Source organism: Amblyomma maculatum, chromosome 11 (genome assembly GCF_055883805.1).
Source record: "Amblyomma maculatum isolate TAMU_Amacu chromosome 11, ASM5588380v1, whole genome shotgun sequence".
Taxonomy (NCBI): Eukaryota; Metazoa; Arthropoda; class Arachnida; order Ixodida; family Ixodidae; genus Amblyomma; species Amblyomma maculatum.
In genome coordinates this window covers 157573353-157587810 of record NC_139354.1, presented here as the reverse complement: position 1 = coordinate 157587810, position 14458 = coordinate 157573353, and positions in this window count along the sequence as shown.

The following is a 14458-nucleotide window of genomic DNA, read 5'->3' as shown; positions in this document are numbered from 1 at the left end:
TGAAGTGAGAAACTCATTGCAGTAGCTGATTGATTTTTCAGGCTCCTAATCATTTGGACATGCATAAATTGGATTCAATGCACCCCTGAAAGTTCCTTCATCATGATGATGATGAAGGAACTTTCAGGGGTGCATTTTCATGACCGATGTTTCAAACTTTGTGGCATCCGAAAGTTCAATTTTTCGGACTGAAATTGGCGCTAGCAATAGCATGGAAATCATTTTCCAGAAAAAGGCTTGTTCTTTTGGCATTATATAGATGCGACCGACTGTCGTCACGTCGAACTGCTTTTGTGCGGTCGTGAAAGGCGCCATCTCGGATTTAAGCACAGTCATTCAGACAGACTAGCTTGCCTCTTTGTTCATCATTGCCACTTGAGGCAGTGGCAATAGCAAAATGCCCTTCGTTACGACCTCAGACTGGAAATCATTTTCAGATCGGACTGAAAATGAAACATGAGCATCGTCCACTGTGGCTTCAAATATATAACCCTTCCCGCTGAAAGGTGTATGTTTGGAGGGGACAGTACAATTGCAGAAGCTCTCTCGTTCAGCTTGTTTTTTTTCCCTTCAGTTCCATCTTGCAGTTTTCGTGAACGCTGTTACCGATGGAAACAATGTTATTGCTTTGCAACGGTGCCGCAGTGGTTAGAGCGCTCGACTGCTGTCCTCGGGGATGTGGAATCGAATCCCGGCTGCGGCAGCCGCTTTTCAATGGAGGCTAAATCAAGGCCCCCATTTGCTGTGCGATGTCAGTGCACTTTAAGGAACCGTAGGTGGTTGAACTTTCCGGAACCTCCCATTATGGCGTCTCACATAGCCCGACCCCCTTTAGGACGAACTCCACAAACTGAACCAAACATCACTGCCTCGCGTCGGACACTCAATTCATTCGTGGCATGAGCACGACCTGCATCTGAGTCAATGTTGTGAAGAGGCATGGGGTGAGGAAAGCATGACTGGCCGAGGTAGCCTAAATGAAGTTATAATGGTGAAGAGTAGAGTAAAACAGCGCTAGGCAAGACGGGACATGCGAAGGACAGACACACGCACTGAGTAGCAACCAAATAGTTTATTGCCACAGGTGAGGCAGCGATATAAAGGAAACAACATAAGGTCAACACAAAAAAAGGAAGTGCACAACCACACTACAACTTGAATGATGCAAAGTCGCTAATTTAGATAGTCATGTTCCTTAGGGAATAAAGTTTGTCACAGCTCCGGAAGGAGTGCGAGACACCTTCTTGAACCGAGGCAAAGGGGTTGGAACTTTGACGCCCAGCGTTAGCCGGTTATGTTCAGCATTGCGAATGAGAACAGAGCCACGAAGTCAATGATTGAAAAACAACATATATATTTTCAGTATTATACACAGGATTATACGACGCAACCATTTACAGGCATTTAAAACAACACAGCTAAGGCAGCGTACATGAAAAAAACTAGCAATTACGAATACATCAGTCAAAATTCTCACTATCAAGCTCTATGCAAATTGAACACAGACATTTAAAACGAGATAAGACAAGTGTAGGAAACGTTCAGAGGAAATTAGGAAATGGGCATACTGTCCGGCGAGCGCGGCGGCACTCCGCTCACAAAGGCGACGCAGATGGGGAGCTCTCGAAGGCGATGGTCTTTCCGGAGCCCTGGGGTGAAGTCTTCGTGGTGTGATGCGGCGGCGGTTCGGGGAGCCCGGAGTGCTTGGAGGCGAGAGGCGCACTGCCGTTGGGTTCAAGTCGGCTTCTTTTCTAGCCGTCGGTTGACAACGAGCAAGACACGCCCACTTAATAGTTCCCTCCCCAAGTCAGGGTCCATAAAAACAAACACGCACAAGTGCCCACACAGGAAGGGGCACTTAGGCCCCGCAACTTTCACACTGCATGGCCGCCATATTGCGAATGAAAAAAATGTAACTCACAACCAAAACAACCAAAAGAGGAGGCACGCACGCCAACAACTTCGGTCCTGCTAGGGGTCACTTTGCAGGCGAGAAAAATTTACCAATGTACAAAGCAAGCAGGAAGGACGCCCTCGCTCACGCACTGCGAGGGGTTTGTCTAACTGCACAGAAACTACCCTACGACGAGAACGCGCACATACGCGTGCTCTTGCCATGACCGACAAGGCAGAGGCACACATTATACTTGACATATCTTAATCAACTCTTCTAGAACACTACATATGGTTAATTGTCATATTATGAAGATATAAATGCTGCCACTTTTGTGACAAAGTTATTGATGAACTGCTCATGCAGGTGTCTCTTAAGCTTTCAATATCGGAAGCCTCAGTAATGAGCCTCGAGGTTTCATCTTTATATTGGGCGAGTCTGCATTCTATGCAATGGATGGCAAGATGGTTTCTCGATGGCTTGTTTTCTACATCTTTTGCATGTTCCCGTGATTTATCGTTCATGCAGCCTCGTCTCGCTGATGTAAAAATGGCCACATGACGTCGCAATCTTGGAGACAGCACCAACGCAACAGTCCACAAACATCTTCTTGTGCTCCTTGTGGCAGCTTCTTTTCTTACTTCCATCATCGTTCACTCGTTTGCACTATCCGCTCAATCTGTTCTTGGCCGGAAAAAAAGCAATCAATACCCGTTTTGCTCACAATTTTCTTTAGGTTGTGCAAAACATTGTGCACATATGGGATACACGCCGTTTTCTTTTTTTCTGCCAGACCAGCATCGGTGCACTTTAGGAGGTAAGAAGACACCTGCATCAGCAGATTGTCGCTAACTTTATTCCCCCTAATGAACATGACTATCTAAATTAGTGACTTTGCATCATTCCAATGTGGTTGTGGGCTTTGCTTTTTTGTGTTAATCTCATGTTTCCTTTATATTGCTGCCTCAAACTATTTGGTTGCTAGTCAGGACATGTGTCTGTCCTTTATGTGTCCAGTCTTGCCTAGCGCTGTTTTACTCAACTTCACGATGTAGCAACCAGTCCGTATTCGCCCTCTTCTAGTTATAATAGTTATAGCTCAGCATCTTGAGCCAATTACAAGCTCACTGGCAGCGTCCTCAACTACTGTGTCGGGACCATTGAGTGCGCATGTACTGGTAGCCGTGTCCACCATATCTGATCATGCTAGCGTGCTCACGAGCACAGCAATCAAGCAATTACTGTACCAGCAGCAATGCTATAACTCCCTATTATTGACATATGTATAAGCAAAACGTCAGGAGCAACAAAGCTTATGATCTTTAAAGCCAAATTTTTTTTCTTCAGAAAAGGAATATTTTTGAATTTATTCAATTATTCTGACCATTTTTCAGGTCCTGCCGAGTATGAAAAATTGGCCAGCGGCTGCAGCAGACTGTGGCGTTTTAACATTTAAGTGTGAATTTGACACTTCATCATGACGTGTGGGCAATGGAATGCAAACTATGCTTTTCGGTCTGTTGACAGGCATCCTCAATGTCAGCATTGTGACAGAACGCATAGCACCGTCGTGGGTGAGCTTAGGGGAGAGAGGAGGAACAAAATTTTTGATCGTCCATATGTTTGGTGGTAATGAAGCTAGATAAGATTAAAAATTTTTGCGTTGAGGAGAGGATTGATGGATTACCTATTCCTCGTGCGTGTTGTATAGTTTTTGTTAAATACCTTTTCTAGCTGCTGAGAAGAACTGTGTATGCTCAGGAAGCAAAACTTGAACATCGCTTAAGGAGTACTAAAAGTTTCGTTTTCAAGTGTGTTGCTAAATCCTAGGATTTAGCAACACACTGGCAAACTGTGCCATGAAGTGATATGTGTGCATTTTCTGCAGCACATTTACAGATAATGTAAGTGAAACCTTCACACAGTATAGAAAAATGCAAGTGCTGTAGGTTTCAAAGGCCCAAAGGAGGTCCTAAGTAGAACTTTTCATAATAGTCTGAGTCACTTTCTTCTTTTTCTGCATTTTCATTGCAGTTGTACCTTACCCTGACTATGATTCATCTATTAAACAACTGCAAGTTTGGAGAGTGCAAATTCGGGGGGGGGGGGGGGGGTTAAAATGAAACTCATCTCAAAGTAAATAAATGCAAGCTGAAAGTATACAGAGCAATTGTTCCTGAAATATAGTTTGCAGAGGAAGTACCTCAAAATTTCTAATACAAAATATTTAGGTCAGCTTTGACTCAATGTATCTTAGCATTCACATATGTTGCCACCAAATATGAGGTCGTGCAAAGATATTGCTTTGCTGTCTGTAGTGGCACAGCAGTGACACTAGATGACATATTAGCTTCATATTTTGATTGTGATGCGTCATCTGGTCATAATGTTGAAAAATCTGTTGAATTTCAGCTTAGCACAAGCTTGTTGAGCATTGTCTTGCTTGCTAGCAAGAGTCATCTATTTATTAATCACTAATGTATAGATGACCATATGTACAGCGGTGCTTCTTGAAGAAAATTCCATTGCCACAGAAAAATAATTCACACACATTCAACAAGGTTCATGCTGCACAAACATATCAGCATTTTTTTACAGCATGCTACATGATTATGCTTTTTTTTACATGACTAAATGATGAAGACATTACTGTTACTCCGTTACTCTCTGAATGATTTACTGTGCTGTGACAATTTCATTTTTGACTTAGACCAAGTAGGATGTCTGTGGCTATCACCTTTTCTTCCAGGTAAAGGTTTGCAGCTCAATGTGAAGATCACAGCATTGTGGTCACAGTAGTTGACACTAATGTATTTATGAACAGTCTTTGATCATTGCTTGTTTCTGGAAGGCTAGATTTGTGCAAGTGTTTCGCTAAATTTACATAGATCCTTTTAGAGCTGACAGACCTTTAGGATACTTTAGCTCTGCTTTTCAGGGTGTGGCACGACAGCATTAATGGCTCCCATGTATGACTGTTCTTCCGGATCCTCGTTCATATACGTGCACTTTGCTATTTTAACTATAAGACAGCACTTCGTTTCAGACTAATTTTTCTGTTTCTTTTTTCTTTTGTGTGTGTTATCTCGCACGTTTTCCCTAGCATCTAGTTTTAAGATGCCACGTCGTGTGAAACACTACGCGACATAGATATAGAGCTGTACAAATGTGCCTGCGTGGTGTAGGGGTGGTGTGTGCGATTGAAAATTGAAGGGACTAGGATTCAATTCTCATCTTACCCTCTGTAAAGAGCTTCTGCTAACTTGGCCATGCCATGTGGTCCCATGACGTCACACAACTTGCTGGTCATTCTTTACCTAGGCGTGTCACCTGCCAGCCATTACTTGTCAAAGACTTGCTCGTCACTCTCCATAGATTGTGCCGGCGCCGGTTTTTCTGCCAAATGGGAACCGTTGTAGTACTGTTGTTTTCACGTTGTTGTCAAGTACAGGAGGTGTTCAAATCTCACAGAGCACCTATTTAATCTACATTTTCTCATGCTTTCCAGGGGAAAGTGAGACAGTTACTTGGGTCCATATGCTAGCACACCAGTGCCATGTGCTAACACATTTATAAGCTGCGTATTAATAGCATTCACTAAAAAAAAATTTGTTCTGGTTTAGCAATAGCAATGGTGGAAGCTTCTTTTGCCTGCTACATTATTCCCTTATCACGGCCTGTCAGTGTAAGGTGCTGCATTATTGGGAACACTTAAGCTCATCCTTTAAGAATATGACGCGAGAGCGTAAGCTACCAGTCCACATATAAATGAGATGGGTTCAATGCTGCTGAACTGAATGTGGAGCAAAAGCATTAGCTGCTGGTGACTGAATGTTCTTCTTCTTCGTCTTCTTCGTGGCTGTTCAAGGTCAAACGTGGCCCTTCCCGGGACGGCGTGACGGGCCGAAACCTGGCGCAGTATTGCTATCGCAATCATACATGTCAGAAAAGTATTCAATACCAACACATGTTTCATGTATGATAGTCCTCTAAACATAAAGATGCAATTATACTTATTAAGAAACACTACCCCATACCCCAGCCCAGCATATGCAAACTTTATGCTCTCCCATCTGATGTACGGCATTAATTTCCTACTTTGCCTTGATCCATTGCATTTACCTTTTGTGGACTTCAGTAGAAATAGGTTCAATACATTTGAATATCCAACTAAACAAATCCCAAACACACATTAATTTTGTGCAAGGGTGAAAGGAAGAGTCAAGAAGTAAAGTGCAATACTATTGTTACATTTGGGACTGTAGTATGCCACTAATGTAAACAAATTCGATGGCTTGTCTTTGCAGATTACTGCTGAGCTACTAAAGCAGATCCAGGAGGAGAAGTGGCGTTTCCATTCCGTGGTCGGAGAAAACCCGGTTTACCTGACCCTTCTTCAGCGGCAGCTGGCAGAAATGAAAAAAGTGCTGAGGGAACCTCAAATAATGGCATGCTGCATATGCTAGTGCAAGGAGGCATGGCCGAGTCATCAAAGTGTAGCCAATCACTGTTGCAAGGCGTCGTGCTGGTGTGACACGAGGTGGAGCCAGGGTGCGTGCTGGTCGTCTTTGCAAAAGCCTCGGCAACAAGAAAAAGCGGGCACATAACTTGAACGAAAGTGTCAAGAGCGATGTGCCACACTGAAGTCGCACGGGACGGGACATTGATGGGGGCATGCTTTTTGCAGGTACTGAACATGCACTCCATAGTGTGTTGTGGTCTGCATTTCAAGGGACACTGAGAACATATTGAAGATGGCATGTAAAGATGCACTACTTTGGTTTGGTTCATGGGGTTTAACGTCCCAAAGCGACTGGGGCTATGAGAGAAGCCGTAGTGGAGGACTCCGGAAATTTGGGCCACCTGGGGTTCTTTAACATGCACTGACATCGCACAGCACATGGACGCCTTGCTTTTCGTCTCCATGGAAAACCTACCGCTGCAACTGGGATTCAATCCTGCGACCTTGGGTTCAGCAGTCAAGCGTACTGACCAGTGCGCCACTGTTATGGGAGATGCATTATTGTTTAAATGACAGAAAGCCATTGTCCACTGCAAAGCTTTTTGTAAAATGCAAGAATAGAAAAAATGAAGTGGCAGTGCATATATCAATCACATCAAGGAGGAAGAAGAGACATCTTTGTTTGCCTCCAATTTTTGTGTGAGGCCTTGCAGTTCAGCTGCAGCTCGTCACCTATGATAGATCAGGGTGGCCCCAGAAGAACAGTGATTTAATCTGTGCACACCAATTTCCCAAGGCCATGTCAAAAATGTCTGTTTCGTCTTTCTTCGGCTGCACCATTATCCAAGTAATCAAGTATGATATCCTGCTTACGTTCTGTCTTCCAACGTTGAACACCTTGTTCCTGCATCTGGTGTTTGACCCTGTTGTGCCTCCCTAGAAGCCATTTTCTATCACTTTGAAGCAGTTCATAATGTGCTATTATGACCTACTCACACATCAGCAGTGCAACCTTCTGGTTCTCTCACAATTGCACCTTGGCTCCAAGCCTACAGGTCCACTGCTGCTGTTCTTTGTGCACTGCATTGATGTGCCTGGCCCCTAATTTGCCATGCGAGTGAACCTAGTGCTGTATGTGCCATGCACAGCACTGTCCAGCTCTTCTGGTTGGCTTCCTGCCATCACTGTTTCTGCAATTACACACCATACTTTGCCAAGTTACCCTAAACTTCTCACAAGGTGTGCAACTTTTTCGTGGCGTGTTCTGCCAAATATGACATCATTGATGTCAGCTCAATGTGTCACTGCCCTGGTGCCTCAGCCTTGAAACGTCATTTGCAGCCGTCGCATACACTTCAGTGCTACAGCCCTCATTTGCATCAGTCACGGTGTTGACTCTTGCACAAGCACGCACCCGTTGCTTATGCATGTGAAGGCATTCATAACACTTGTGCCCATCACTTCACTGTTATTCTTGACTTCCATGCTACCATAGTGCAACGGCTGCCGGCAATGCGATTCCCGTCTACTGCACATAAGCCAGCATCCATTTATTTTGTGCCCTCAACAAATCAAAGCAATTCTCTCTACCATTACCTCACCTGCGGTCCTTCCATCAAAAGGCTGACTATGCCATCCAGAGAGCCCGAGGTCTACCATGCAGCCTTCCTCGTTGACCTGGACCATTTAGGACAGTGCTTATGACTGTGTGATAGTTCATTGTGATGATGTCACTAGCATGTAATTCTGAAAATATGTCATCATCAGTCATATACGGCGCCCCCACTTGCAACAGCCTGCACAGCACACGTGGCAAGAAAGACAAGGCACAAAAACTGATTGTCTACCGATGGCAACTACAGTTACGCCCGAGGCGTTGACTCTAATGCACTGTGAATCTCTCGGTTGTGGGTAGGCAAGAAGCACCGCATCGGTGAGCCTTCCCTCATTTCCCTGAAAAGCTGTTTACCGAGAAACTCACTGAGCTGATGCTTAGCGTTGTGTCATAAAAACTTTTGAAGGCAACCTTGTTCGGGTGAGGTTAAATGCCAGAGTTTTGGTAATGTGACCAAGGAAAGTCAACTTGTGAGCACCAAACTCCGACTTGTCCATGTTCACCAAAATTTCATGCTCAGCCAGGCGTTGAAACATGGATAGCAGATGCGCCTCATGTTCATTTGGTGAACTGCTTGCAATGAATAGGTCGCCAAGGTACACATGACAGGAGCCAAGGCCATAACACCATTGAAAAAGTGCTGGGATGTCTATCAGGAGTTCCTCAGGCCGAATGGCTTGAGCAGCAACCAGGCTAATATGCTGGAAGTCGCTATCATTGTTTTAGGGATGCTCCTGGAGGAATGGGGAGCTGATAGTAGCTCACAAAAGGTCGATTTTGGAGACGAGCATCACAGCACATAGGCTGCCTGTGATATTATGAACGTTGCATACTGAGCAAGATTGGCTCTTTTGTCTCTACAGGGTCACCAGTCTCCTGGTGTAAACTTCGGCACCAGAAAATGCTTCCCCTGAAGCTGTAACAGGGTGACACCAAATCTTTCCTATGGCTGTGCTGGCACTGTGTGGGGCTGCAGGGATTCTTTCGGCTCCTTGTTGATATGTTCCCTGACATATTTCACATTCCGCAATTCAATCCTTCACTTCACGGTTAATGGTAACCAGGAAATGCATTCACATGCCATTCTCGGTGAACTTTTGGTTTCAAGATAAGAAGAATTCAATCTTCTTTTTATCTCATCATCATCACCATCAGCCTGACTATACCCACTGCAGGGCGATGGCCTCTCCCATATTTCTCCACTTAACCCGGTTCTGTGCTAGCTGCATCCACTTGACCTCCGCGAACTTCTTAACCTCATCCGCCCACCTAACTTTCTGCCGCCCCCTGCTACGCTTTCCTTCTCTTGGAATCCAGTTTGTTACCCTAAGCGACCATCGGTTATCCTCTCTTCGCACTACATGTCCTGCATATGCCCATTTCTTCTTCTTAATTTCCACTAGAATGTCGGTAACTTGAGTTATTTCTCTGACCCACTTTGCACGCTTCCTATCTCTTAATGTTACCCCTACCATTTTTTGTTCCATAGCCTTCTGGGTTGACCGCAACTTAAGTAGAACTCTCTTGGTTAGCCTCCACGTTTCAGCCTCCACATGTTAATCATTTTATCGCTGAAGGTGAAATACGTTTTGACTTAAGACCTTTTTTTATTGCCTGGCCAGATAATTTATCATCCTGCAGTCTTTCATCGCTCTGAATTGCATTTTTGATCTCATCAAATGTTTCTTGTCTCACATATTCACATGCAACATTCAGATCTGTGAGCTCCTGGCTGCCTAAAGAGCCTGAAAGAAAAGCTTTCAACATTGTGTCTGTACGAACTCTTCATTCAACCTCCATGTCATACTGCTGCACCTACCGCAACATGCCTTGTAGACTTCTTGGCACCCTGACAAACAGTTTTGATGGTGGATTGCTGTTTTGTGATCAGTAACCACTTTTAAAGTGAAGACCATACACATTTTCGGGGAGCTTTTTTGATGCAAAAACAATTGCTGGCATCATCTTTTTCAATATGAGCACACCTGGTTTTTGTAGAAATGTTTGGCTTGCAAAAGAGGTGATCCTTCTCGCAGCAAAGCTGTTGCAAGTCTTTTTTGCCTGCATCACATTGTATTGCAAGTCTTTTCTAATCATAGAAGGCTAGAACTGCTGCTGCAGTGACTAAATGTTTAATGGCCTGAAATGCTTGCCCTTATCTAGAGGTCATCACACCGGATATGCCAGGTATGAATCTGGCATAGTTGTTAACTATGCCACACTGCTGAAAAGCTCAGCTCATATCTGCGAGTGGTGATATTTGCGGTTACTCATTTCAACATTCGACTCTAGTTTCTGCCTGCTGCAGCTCTTTAGTAGCCTCCATCCAGCCTCTGGTTGTCAGTATTTTGTGCCTCCTCCTTGATTTATCCTGTCTGCAACACATGACTCCTCTGAGAACATAGAAACCTGTCTGCAGTCATTTCTGAATTACTTTGCTACTCACAGTTGAACCAAATGGCAAACAAAGTAATATATATCATGACAACGGTGCCTAAAATGAGGCTGAAATACTTGACTTTGGGTCCAAGACAATGCCAATATCCATTCTTCAGATTGAGTTTTGAGAACACCTTTGCCTGTGACAGCTGAGGCAAGATGTCATCCATTTATTGCACTGGGTGCTGTTCTCTCCACAATGTTTAGTTAACCTTCTGTGGGTCTATGCAGATCCAGAGCTCGCCTGATTTTTTTCCCCACTGCCATGCAGCCCACCTGCTTGGTTAGTTGATTCATTTTGGCAGCGATCTTCAAGAGGACCAACATTATAGCACACTTTCAAACGGCAGAGTGGTAACCTTTCTGTCATAATTCAGCTCTTGAATTCTTTTCATGATCACTGATGACGAGGACTGTCCAGTATGTGCATCTTCTGAGTCAGTGATAGTAGATTTGGCCCTTTTCTCAAGGTCATGCTTTTTCCCTCCTTTTCGATCAGTCTGCTGTTGTAACGAAGAACTCCTTATGCCACAGCATAAGCACAGCTTCTTGTGTCATCATTTGTTGCTTGCATTCTTTCCATGATCTGTGTGAGTGCGAGAACTGTCCAATATGTGCCATCCTCTGAGTCTGCTAACTCAGCTACGGCCCTTTTTGCAAAGTCATGCTTTTTCCTCCCTCTTCGTTAGTCTGCTGTTGTATCGAACAAGTTCTTTTGCCACAACTTGAACCAGTGATACATAGTACCTGGCTCCAGAGTCAGCACCACTGACAGCCTTGTCAGCTGTATCATGATCGGCTTATAGCCTCTGCTGGGTTCAGCCCTAGTTATCATTGCAGTTCCAAATCCAAATCCACTTTATTTCCAACCTACAAGTTGGGGGCCCCCAGGGAAAAAGCTGTCACAGACAGCTTGACTGGGCCCTGGGGGCCTACAGGCAGCATCTCGCAGAGGATTTCACAACGCAGTCAAAAAATGGATATGTACATGAGATCAAAATCAAAAGAATTATACACACATCAGATATCAGAAATGAATATGAACATCGCAGTTTTTATTCATTGCCTCATCATAAAATTTGTTAATTCGTGTCTAAATGTGTTAAGCGGGGCAGTAAAGTCAATGTGGGCTTTAAGTTTATTATAAAGTGATGGTATGCGGTAGTCAAGAGTGGCCCGGCCATAATTTGTTCGTGTATGTGGCACTGGCGTTAGTTCCCTGCGTAAGCTGTAAGCATGCAAGGCACATTACAGACAACATATTGAGTGCTGGAAACTTGCACTTTAGACCCTAGATGCAGCAATTGAGTCAATTCAACCGTTGCCGCAGAAGCAAGGTCCAAAACTCGAATCATTAGTACATAAGCAGGCCAGCAAGCCCTGCCAAAATCACAACCATACACTGGGTTAAAAGCAAAAACGCATTAAACAAGTTCATGAAAGTACAATCCACACAGCACAAAACCTAAAATCACTGAAATGGATTTGCTCACAATAAAGTACCAGAAACACTTGGCGCCAAAGCAAGAACGGTGCCACATATTTTATCTGTGTACAGGAACGTAACTGAACACAAGGGCAGTGATGAAAGCAGTGTGCGAACCACCCTTGCAGGACTTCATAACTTGCATACAAGCCTGCCTACTGATCAAAATATTATGAAGGAACAAGTATTTCTGAGGCTTGGACGAGGAAGGATCAGTACAGTGTTGCGGGGCAAGTTCTTTAATTGCCATTAGCATGGTACTAAGATACGCATCAACAAAAGCAGCATAGGAAAAGTGCTTGAGTTCCTTTCAGTGGCTCTTCCTTATTCATAATTTTCATTCCTTGACCTAGTAACATGGAACTAAATCATGATTTTCGATAGAGGCGAAATTCTAGAGGCCCATGTACTGTGCGATGTCAGTGCATGCTAAAGAACCCCAGGTGGTCGAAATTTCCGGAGCCCTTCACTATGGCTTCCCTCATAACTTCAGTTGCTTTGGGACTAAGACCCCTATAAACCAAACTAAATCATCATGATTTTGCATAACGTACACATCAGGTCCTCACACTTCAAGGTAAATTATTTTCGATAAGGGCTACACCTGAGTGATACATGCTGAACCGTCACCTGAAATATATATAAATGAAAGAACACTGCCATATCTGACAACTACTGGGTCAATAATGACACAAGGACAGTGGAACTATTCTCGTTCACAACTATTTTGTTCACCACTTCTATGGAAAGGAGATATGTTCTCCTAAATAGTTCATGCAGGCCTCAAGAAAGCCAACTACCTTTGTAATGCGAGAAAGCAGCTGTTAGTCGGCCACAGGCACATACCACATTTTTTTCAAAGCATCACCATAGTGATAAATTACAACACATCATCAATATTTACAGCTGAATGTTATTCTATCTTGATAGCTGTAAAAAAAAATACCAAACGAAGGCATCGAGAAGAGAATTATTTACACTGAGTCTCTCAGTGTACTCACAGCACTACACTCCAGAAACTCGGTCATACCATTACTTGGGGAGCTAATACATAATATCGCAAAGGTCACAAATCTACGACACAGCATAAAGCTCTGCTGGGTCCCAAGCCACATGGGAATTGATGGAAATGGGAAAGCAGACGAATGCGTAGCACAGGCTCGCCACAAGGAAATTAAGAAAGTAAACATGCCCTACAAAGATTGTATGATCTGAAATAGTACTGAACAAGGGTAGAGGTGGGAAGCCTCAGTTCGCAGGTCAAGCCAACGTTTCGACAAGTAGACTTGTCTTCGTCTGGGCCTAGCGAATCATCACTGGCGGAAGTTTATATAGGCTTTTGCTTCTGAAGAAGAAAAGCCCGGGGGTAGGGAGGGGAGTGAACAGAAAGAATGTCAAGGAGAGGGGGGGGGGGGGGGGGTGAGTGGCCAGAAAGAGTGTCCAGGAGAGGGACGAAAGGTCAGGCAGAAAAAAAAAAGAAGTTACTTCAGTTTGTTGCTCTTGGCCCGAACGCGAGGATTTGTGGCCTGGAAAGAAAGTAAAAGCGGCAGTACCAGGATAAACAAATGCGGTGTAGATGACTAGCCAGCACCAAAAGTAGGTTTGAAAAGGACGAGGATTTTTCAAGGGTCTGATAGGAATTTGGCTGCTGGGAAAGCATTTTCAAAATACTTTGTTGGCCGAGTTGGATTTCATTGTTCTCCTTGACATTCTTTCTGTTCACTCCCATACCTACCCCCGGGCTTTTCTTCGGAAGCAAAAGCCTATATAAACTTCCACCAGTGATGATTCGCTACGCCCAGACGAAGACAAGTCTACATGTCGAAACGTTGGCTTGACCTGCGAACTGAGGCTTCCCACCTCTACCCTTGTTCAGTACTATTTCAGATCTTGTAGCCATCTTCCCCCTCTTGTTCTACAAAGATTGTATGAAGTTGGTACATAGCAAACTGAAGGATATATGGCAGTCTACATGGGCAAATCAAGTAAATAACAAGCTACACCTGATAAAACCCATCTCGGGAGAGTGGACGTCGTGTACGCATCAGGAACGCTATATTGAAGTGATACCATGTCATCTGTATTGGGCACCAGCACTTTACACACTTCATTCTGACCAAAGAAGACACACTTACATGTGAACTCTACGGAGATGTGGTAACCAAATTCTATGATCATGCACTGAACTCGATAAACTGCGGAAAAAGCACTTTCCACAATTTTACAGTGAACAGACCCCTTGCATCCTAGGTTACTCCTGGAAGTAAATGCACTAGATGAAATCTGCAGTGTTTTTACGTTTTTATAGGAAGCAGAACTTCTGCGCAAATTGTAACATATTAAAACATCTCAGTTCGTTCTCACAATGCAAATACATTAGCCCTGCATTTGGCACATGATAGCCTGAGTTGCATATGTGCCATAAAACCCAACAACACATAAGCTGTTGTTTTTAACATGCGCACGCCACTTGAAACCAATAATAAAATATTGTGGGTGATAAACCTTGCCTTCATGACTAGTTGAAGGCCACGATGACAAGCAGTTGCGAGGAATGTTGTT